This window comes from Eptesicus fuscus, chromosome 1 (assembly GCF_027574615.1).
Source record: "Eptesicus fuscus isolate TK198812 chromosome 1, DD_ASM_mEF_20220401, whole genome shotgun sequence".
NCBI classification, from domain to species: Eukaryota; Metazoa; Chordata; class Mammalia; order Chiroptera; family Vespertilionidae; genus Eptesicus; species Eptesicus fuscus.
Window position 1 is genome coordinate 87304494 of NC_072473.1, and position 10205 is coordinate 87314698.

The window sequence follows — 10205 nt, forward strand, 5'->3', positions numbered from 1 at the left end:
GTGGCACATGTTAAAGACTCAGTAAACATTTGCTAAACCAATTAAAAGAATAAGATGTCCTTAACCACTGGTTAAGGACAACAGGGGGTTGGGGGCATGTGTGGGGAGGGGTGTGGCATGGGAATGGGGGGATGAGGACAAATATGTGATACCTTAATCAATAAATAAAAATAAAATAAAATAAATAAAAATAAAAAACAACAACAAAAATAAAATAAAAGTTACCAAATCCTATGATGATCCATACTACAGAAAAAGAAAAAAAGAAAAAATAAGAATAAGATGATTGAGCATTGAGAGTCAGACATCAGCAGAGTGACCTGGCATTAGGGAGAAAGAAAGGCATACATAATAATAATGTCATTTAATGATATAGAATGTATAAAAATAAACAATAAATGGTAAGTCATGTGCTTGCTTCGGCAGCACATATACTAAAATTGGAACGACATAGAGAAGATTAGCATGGTCCCTGTGCAAGGATGACATGCAAATTCGTGAAGCGTTCCATATTTTTTTCAATTAAAATAAAAGAATAAAATGGTAAGTCATATTAGCTAATGTTTTTTTTAATACTTTCTGTCTGGTGCTGTTCAATGAATGTGTTAATTCATGTAATCCCCTCAACAATCTTATGAAATAGATCGCATTATAATCCCCACTTTAAATCTGTGGAAGCTAAGGCATGAAGATGCTAAGTGATGTGCCTAAGGGCACACAGCTAGTAAAACAGAAAAACAGGATTCAGGATACAGACCTAGATAGTCCCAGTCCACACACAGTACATCTAATCTCTAATGAATACTGCTTACCTTGATTACATAGCAACACAAACTTGATCATGAATCAAATTCTCCTTCATACATTCTCTAGCCAGAGTTATATCTAGGGCCTGAATATGTAAGTTAACTTAAAGGTTAGAGTAAGCAAGCATATACAAGGGCAAATCAAAGTGTGTGAGAGGTGGGAGCCAAGGTGTTCTCAACAAAACAAATAAGGCTCAAAAATTGAATTAACCAACTTTAGGAATAGTAAGTGAACGCAATGAAAGTAAAATGTGAAGGTAGATTTTATTTTACTGTCTTTAATGGGTGGTCTCTCAGAATGAAGTACACAGTGCTGAGATTTTAAAACATACTGTGTGTGTGTGTGTGTGTGTGTGTGTGTGTGTGTGTGTGGTCACATTCAACTACATCATAGTTTGTCTCAAAGTAGGGCAATATTAAATTATTTCGCATTTATAAACATTCATCCAAAATATGGAACATCTTTTATTTCTCATGAAAAGTGAAATTGGTGTCATAAAAGAGCTACTGAAGTATAAATATTGAAATTACTCTGGGATCCAACAAACTTCAGACCAAAAAATGAAAAGAAAGAAAGAAAAAAAAAAAAACAAGCAAAGAAAAAGTGCTTATCGTAAGAGCAGGTGAAAGCGATAGGAACCATTCATTAAGAAGACATTAAAATGGAAATCTCGATTCTTACTATGAAATGCTGAATACTTTTTTTTACAGTGTGTGTTGTTTACCACAAGATGGCAGCTAAGGGATTGTCATTTGAATATGGTAAAGGTAGGTTGGCAGTGCTGTGCAGCAATCCTTTTTTTCTTTAATGAAGTACAAATTGGATTTCAAATTTTGGTTCTAACAATACGTAGATTTATCAAAACAATGCTACAGAGGACCTTGCCATAAAATATATATACTGCCAAGATTTTTCTGGGTTTATTGACCTTTAAAGTTATTGGGAGGATGGTATTGTCAACCAAGAAAAGCCTTGGATAGGGTTTATTTAAAAATCAAACAATAGAAAGCACAAGCTATACAAAGAAGGTGTGCCAAGATCTTGGAGAAGAATGGATAGTTTGGATGAGGGAGCCAGGCTTCATTATAGCTAATTGATCATTCCAGTAATGATGCTCATGTTGGTTGTTAAATCAATGTTTCAGTAAACTCCATCAATCATTAAGAAAGCCAAACCATGAGAGGAAAGCTATTTTAGGAATATTGATCAGGCACAAAACATTATTCCTTTAAGCTCAGCCTTCTCCATGAAGTCCTTTCTCACTTCTGAATTCCTATCACTCTTGCTGCCCAAACCACTCACTTTGAGATTTAATCATGCCCAGACCTATGTTGTTGTCTGTGTCTTTTGTGTGTTTATTTTTTATTAGATGATAAAGTCCTTTGCATAAGAAGTGTATTTTACTTTTTCATGCTGAACATGTGGTTCACCTAGCAGCATGATCAGTTACAGGATGGTCATAGTAGCATGGGCAGTATAATAAAGAAATTAAGAGAGTGTACCCTGGAGCCATACTGCCTAAATTTATATTTTATCTCTGTGTAACCTTATGTAAGTTATTTAACCTCTCTGAGAGTTAATTTTCTCAATATAAAATGATTAGCAGTTAATATAAGTAAAAGTTTTAAAATAGTACCTGGTGTGCAGTAACTTCTTTATTAGTCTTTGCTATCAATGATTGGAGAGCCTCCTAATATGAGAGGCTTGATTTGTCCTCTTGAGCTGCCTCCTGGTAGATGAGTAAACATGGCACTGGGAATCCAACAGCTCTCTACTGGTAAGCCTTCTGGTCACAATTACCCTAAATGATGTTTCCTTAAGAGAAGGAAAAAATTTACTCATAATTACCTGAAAGTCCCATAACCTGTTCTATAAGGAGTACTTTCTGTCATACTTCTAGGAAGGAAGTTTTTGCCATTTTGTAATTTATAAAGTTGATGCGCCACTTTGGAGAGACTTGCTCTCTAAGAGTGAGGTCTGTTGTTTCATAATATGGTCAGCTCTGCTGAAGTGTTGGTTCAGTATTGTTTCTTGGACTGTGTCTTATTCTAGCCATATACACTGAGTGGCCAGATTATTATGATCTCTGAATGTATAATAATCTGGCCACTCAGTGTATATCCTATATAATAAAAGGCTAATATGCAAATTGTCCCCTCGACCAGAAGTTCGACCAGTAGGCAGGCCGGCCAACCACCCATGTCCCCTCCCTCTGGCCAGGCTGGCCAGACCCCACCCATGCATGAATTCATGCACCGGGCCTCTAATATATATATCTCCAGCTGTGGTAAGCAATTTGTGTTAAATTAGTGAAAACATGTATATCATTACATGTATCTAAATGCTTCTAAAAAATCATTTCTTTCCGCAATATAATGGCTAGTGTTAGAATTATCTCCAAAATGGAAAATGACAGCATTTTTTGGAAATAGAAGGTTTATTATTTTTATTTTTTAAATGTTTTCATGTGTCTCCTTTTAATCTTTTTGCATGTGTGCATACACATTTTTCTTACAAAATTTGTATCATATGTTTTATCCATTGTTACATCATATCAGATAGTTAATTATCCTTTGAAATAATGTTGCTTGTGGTTATTATTATTGCACCCATGTTACACTTTAACAAAACGTTCTCCTATTATAATTTATTGGAAGTAATGCTACAGTGAACATTCTTGCATTTTATATTTTTCTTTAAATGTACTATTGTGAGATATTCCTAGGACTAATGTTACTAAAATACAAGACTACTTAGAAGGTTTATTTTAAATCTTCAGAGTTTTAACTTCCTCCAAGATGAACTGAAATTGATAATTATTAAATCAATTTATAATTTCATTGATGGAAAATATTTTAAATATACATTATCTTAAATAGACATCCTGCTGAGGACTTAGAGATAAGGTCATCTGTGGAACGGTAGTAGGTTTTTCTAAAAATAAAATTAGCTAATTTTGTGCAGCATTTACAGTCTTATTACTCTTAACAAAATTCAAAACTCCATTTTAAACCTACTAATGTAATAACTGCTCTTCAGGGTAGAATAATAAAAGCTACTTACACAACTTGGAGGCTATAATTATGATGGGCTATAGCTCCAACTTCTATAGGCGAATGTGCTCCATCCTACCAAATGAAGAAAACTTCACAGCAGGGGTGGGGAACCTTTTTTCTGCCAAGGGCCATTTGGATATTTATAACATAATTCGAGAGCCATACAAAATTATCAATGTAAAGATTAGCTTGTTAGAATCTGAACTCAGAGGAGAATCAAGATGGCAGGATAGGTAAACGCCGGTACTTGTCGCTTCCCATAACCACATCAAAACTACAACTAAAATACAGGACAGCCATCATTCAGAACTGCTTGAAAACTGGCTGAATGAAAGTCCTACAACTAGAGAAGTAAAGAGGAAAAAACATTGAAACTGGTATGAGGGGAAGAGGAAGGACGGGCTGGTCCAACACCTATGTGTGATGTATTTTTAATTGGGAGGGAAATCGTCCCTGTGGAGGCCTCCTGTGAGGAGCAAGGGGTCCCAGCCCCACACTAGAAACCCTAGCCCAAGGCTCCATAGCTGGGAAGAGAAGTCCCTGTAACTTCTGGCTGCAAAAACCAGCAGGGATTGTGGCTGAAGGACACAGAGGCTGCTGGAGACTCAGGCAGTCCCTCTCAAAGAACCAGAGCAGGAACTTACACAGTACTGCTCATTCTGAGTGGTAGCACTGGGCGGTGGCATTGGGGAAACCAGGGATATAAGGGGAGGAACTGGATTGTCTGGCATCAGGGCAGCAAATTGGGGGCAGCCTTCTCCTAGATGGGGGTGCTCATGGGGATCACTGGCAGCAATATCTGAGTTTCCATCAGCATAGCCCACACTGTTCACTCTGCCCTGGTGATTCTCCGAGGCCCCGCCCCATCTAACTTGCAGCCCCATTCAAGTTGTTTGCAGCAGCTTTTCCATATGAATGGCCTGTCCTGGCTCAGGCTTCAGACTTTGCTAAAGTCTCTCAAACAAGCAGCAGCTGGCATCATCATGCCTTATACCTATCAATAAGAGGCCCAAGACTTGGCACTAGCACCAGCCTGCCTTACTTCACAGCTGGGCCTCACCTAGGGACTTCCAAGCCCAATACAAATAGAGGTCATCTGCAGATTTCTATGTAGCTCCTGCTGGGTGGCCCCAGGAAGTGGCTGACTTTGCATCTCCCTGAAGACCCAAAAGCCAGTGCACCCAGTGGTCAGTGTGAGACCATACCAGACTATAACTCTACACATCCACAAGCGACACACTTAATGGGAAGACTCAGTGAGCATCAAAGCCATACTGAAGCAAGTCCTGCTCCATAGGGGTGTCTCCTGCACAGAAGCTCTTCCACTGTAGTTGCAGCTGGTCTTCACAGCCAATTGGCCTGGAGGTCAATTCCTCCCAGTGACACCAACAGTAATCAAGGCACAACTACAAGACTGTGCACACAGCTCACACAGGGGTGCACCTAGAGGGCACATGTGACTAGGGAGACTTAGTTACTGGGCCCTACAGGACACCTACTACATAAAGCCACTATACCAACTCCAGGAGACATAGCAGTTCTACCTAATATATAGAAACAAACACAGGGAAGCAGCCAAAATGTGGAGACAAAGAAACATGTCACAATGGAAAGAATGGAAGAAATATCCAGAAAGAGAAATAAATGAAATGTAAGCAAGCAAACTACTGGATACAGAGTTCAAAGCAATGGTTATAAGGTTAGAAATTAAGTATACACTAACTAAAAATAAGAATAATTTACAGGTCCCTAGCTGGGTTTTGCTCAGTGGATAGAGCATTGGCCTGTGGACTGAAAAGTCCTGGGTTTGATTCCAGTCAAGGGCTCATGCCTGGGTTGCGGGCTCAATCCCTAGTAGGGGGCATGCAAGAGCAGCCAATCAATGATTCTTTCTCATCATTGATGTTTCTATCTCCTTTCCTCTCTGAAATCAATATAAACATAATTTCAAAATTTAAAAAGTGGTGAAAGAGGCATTGTTCCTGTTCTTAGGGGAAATAGTTCCTGTTCTTAGGGGAAATAGTTTTAGTTTTTGCTTATTGAGTATAATGTTAGCTGTAGGTTTGTCATATAAGGTTTTTATTATGTTGAGGTATGATCCCTCAATTTCCACTTTGCTGAGAGTTTTTATCAAAAATGGGTGTTGGATTTTGTCAAACGTTTTTGTCTTTCAAATTGTTAATGTGATGTATCACATTTATTGATTTGTAAATATTGTGCCAGCCTTGCATCCCTGAAATAAATTCCACTTGGTTATGGTGTATGATCTTTCTAATGTAATGCTGGATCCGATTTGCTAATATTTTTGTTGAAGATTTCAGCATTTATGTTTATCAGTGATATTGGCCTGTAATTCTCTGTCTTTGTAGTGCCTTTATCTGGTTTTGGAATTAGAATAATGCTGGCTTTGTAGAAAGAGCTTGTAAGTGTTCCTTCCTCTTATATTTCTTGGAATAGTTGGAGGAGGATAGGTGTTAGTTCTTTGAATGTTTGGTAAATCTCCCTTGTGAAGCCATCTGGACCAAGGCTTTTACTTGTTGAGAGTTTTTTATTTTTATTTTTTCATTATTGCTTCAGTCATATCAGTTGTTATCACCCTATTCAGGTTTTCTGCTTCTTCCTGATCCAGTTTTGGAAGATAGTATTTTTCTAGGAATTTATTCATTTCATCCACATTGTTCAGCTTGTTGGCTAGTTGTTCATAGTAGTATTTTCTCATAATCCTTTGTATTTCTGTGGTATCAATTGTTATTTCACCTCTTTCATTTCTGATTTTATTTATTTGTGTCCTCTATCTTTGTTTCTTGATGAATCTGACTAATGGTTTATCAATTTTGTTTATCCTTTCAAAGAATCAGCTCTTGGTTTCATTGATATTTTGTATTTTTTTTCTCATCTCTATGTCATTTATTTCTGCTCTGGTCTTTATTATTTCCTTCCTTCTACTTACCCTGGGCTTTTCTTTTTGTTCACTTTATAATTCTTTAAGTTGTAGGGTTAGATAGTTTGTTAGAAATTTTTCTTTTTTCTTGAGGTAGGCCTGTAAATGCTATTAAACTTCCCCCTCAGAACTACATTGTGTGTCCTGTAGATTTTGGGTTGTTGTATGTTCATTTTCATTTGTTTCCAAGAAGTTTTTTTTATTTCTTTCTTGAATTCATTGGTAACCCATTCAGTGTTTTATAACATTCTATTTAGTCTCCCTGTGCTTCAATGTTTTGAGGTGTTTTTATTTTAGTTGATTTCTAGTTTCATGCTATTGTGATTTGAGAAGATGCTTGATATGTTTCAATCTTCTTGAATTTGTATCCTAACATCTGTTCTATTTTTGAGAATGTCCAGTGTGCACTTGAGAAGAATGTATATTCTGCAGTTTTGGGGGTGAAATGTTCTATAAATGTCAATTGAATCCATTTGTGTTGTTTAGGGTCACTGTTTCCTTGTTGATTTTTTTGTCTAGGAGATCTATCCAGTGATGTCAGTGGGGTGGTAAAGTACCCTTCTAAGATTTTATTGCTATTGATCTCTCCCATAAAATCCTCCAGAAGTTTTTTAAAAATATATATATTTGGGTGCTCCTGTATTGGGTGGTCCTGTATTGGATTGATCCTTTTAGTATTATAATGTGGCCTTCATTGTCTCTTGTTATGGCCTTCATTTTGTAGTCTATTTTGTCAGATATGATTATTGCTAGCCCCGCTTTTAAAAATAATATATATAGTTTTATTTCAGAGAGGAAGGGAGAGGGAGAGAGATAGAGATAGAAGCATCAATAATGAGAGAGAATCATTGGTCAGCTGCCTCCTGCATGCCCCACACTAAGGATTGAGCTGCAACCCTGGCATCAGCCCTGACCAGGAATTGAACTGTGACATCCAGGTTCATAGGTCAATGCTAAACCACTGAGCCACATTGGCCAGGCCCAATTTTTTTTTCATTTCCATTGCATGAAATATGTTTTTCCATCCCTTCACTTTCATTCTGTGTGAGTCTTTTGTTCTGAGGTGGATCTTTTTTAGACAGTATATATTTGGGTCATGTTTTCTTATTCATTCAGCTACCCTATGTCTTTTGATTGAAGCTTTTAAGACATTTAAATTTATGGTTATTATTGATAGGTAGTTATTTGTTGCCATTTTTATACTTTATGCCTGTGTTTGAAGCTCTTTATTTCTCCTTCAATTTTGAATGATAGCCTTGCTGGATAGAGTAGTCTTGGATTCAGTCCCTTGATTTTCATTACTTTGTATACTTCATACTACTCTCTACTGGCCTGTAGTGTTTCTATTGAGATATCAGTTGACAGTCTAATGGGACCTCTCTTGTAGGTAATTTTCTGTTTCTCTTGCAGCCTTTAAGATTCTTTCTTTGTCTTTAAAGTTTGCTATTTTAATTATTATGTGCCTAGGTGTGGGTCATTTTGGGTTCATTTTGATTGGGATTCTCTGTATTTCCTGAACTTGAGTGACTTTTTCCTTCATCAGATTAAGGAAATTTTCTGTCATTATTTCTTCAGACAGGGTCTCTATCCGTTGCTCAGACTCTTCTCCTTCTGGAATCCCTATTATGTTGATGTCATTATGTTTCAGGTTGTCTCCAAATTCCCTTACAATCTCCTCCTGTTGTTTAATTTATTTTTTCCAATTGCTCTGAATGGTTGTTTTTATGTACCTTGTCTTTTAATTTGCTGATTTGGTACTCAGCTTCTTCTAGTCTACTGTTGATTCCTTCCAGAGTATTTTTAATTTCAGCTATGCTATTCTTCATTTCCACTTGATTTTTATACATAATTTCTAACTATTTTTTATGCTGATGTAGTTCTCATTGTGTTCCATAAAGTTATTATTAAGTTGCTTATAGTTTTCAATAAGTTATTTGGGCACCCTTGTAACCATTACTTTGAATCTTTATATGTTAAATTCCTTGCCTCCACTTCATTTAGTTCCTTTTTTTTTGCAGTTCTTCATTTTATTTCATTTGGGGATTGTTTCTTTGTCTCCCCATTTTTGCTGTCCCTTTGTATTTGTTTCTACGTATTAGATAAAACTGCTATGCCTCCATGTATTTGTGGGGTGGTCTTATGCAGTAGGCGTTTTGTGGGACCCAGTGGTGACCAGTGATCTACTAAGCTGGGTGCTCTAGAAATGCACCTTGGTTAAATTATTTGGGTTATCCTGTTGTAATTGGGTCTTGAATGTTGTTATTCTGTTTGTGAATGGTATCTCCTCTCAGGCTGGCTGACTGTAAGGCTCAACCTGACCATGTCTTGTGAGCTGTTGTGGTGGTGCTGACAGAACACAATACAACAAAACAAAAACATACACAGGATCCCCTACAACAATAACAAAATAAACCACAAATGGAGAGATAATTAGAATTCTCTAATGATAAGAATGATAGAATAAAAGAAAAAAAACGAGGAGAAAAATGGGGGAAGGAAAAGGCATATGAAGGGGCATAGATGAAATAAAGAAGATAAAAATAAATAGGGGAAGAAAATGGTATAAAAGAAGAAGGGAAGAAAAAAGTTTTTAAAAAGGAAAATAGAGGAGAAAGCAGGAGAAAAAGAAAAACAGTAGAATAGGAAAAGGGAAAAGAAAAGTTAGGTATATGAAAGAAACAATAAGGACTAAAATAATAAATCAACAAAGCAGATAGATAATTTAAAAAAGAAAAAAAGTGAAGGAAAAAAAGTGAACTGGTGTTCATCTCAGCCGAGTTTCATGTCTCCTGGGAGCTCCCTTTGGATCCATTCTTCTGATGACTGTGGCTGACTGTTCTGTCTACCAATTCTGGGCTCCCTGGGAGGTACTTAGGTGCTAACCACTATCAGAAACTGTCTTCCTTTAGCTTTCAGCAACCTGTTTGAAGCTCTAAGCAATCCACAGTTTGTATCTCTCTCCACAGGACTTGGCTATGCATGGGAGGGGCCAGGCTGCACTCTAAGGCCTGTTTGTTAGTAGCACGGTGCCTACAGCTGGGTCATAAAACTTCCCAGGTTCCGTGGGCTCCACCTCAACCTGCCTTCACCTGCCAGCCAGCTGTCAATCTTAATCATTCAAAAGTCTGTTTCTGAAAGGGCTGTAGGTGGAATTGGGAGTATAGAACTCTGGGTCTCCAGTGAGGGTGTGTGTGTGCTGTTCAGATTACAGGGGAAGTAGTGGGTGTGTTTCCCATCACAGAGCTTCTCCTCTGAGAGTGTCCCAGAATATTACTCTGCCCTTAGCTGGGTCTCAATCCTCATATACAGTCTAGTGGGATCTAGTGGATACTGGGATTTTTTATCAGCTCTCCAGGTGTTTTCTGTTCTTCCTTGATATAAGTCTCCTTTTTACCTGGACC

The 10205-nt window shown here is 37.4% G+C and overlaps 1 non-coding gene across 1 annotated transcript; it reads left to right on the plus strand.

Annotated features, from left to right (window-relative positions):
* The first annotated feature begins 410 nt into the window (after positions 1-410).
* LOC114229200 (U6 spliceosomal RNA) lies at positions 411-517 on the plus strand. The gene has a single exon (XR_003615285.1). It is a non-coding gene; the product is annotated as a U6 spliceosomal RNA (small nuclear RNA).
* The last annotated feature ends 9688 nt before the right edge of the window (positions 518-10205 follow it).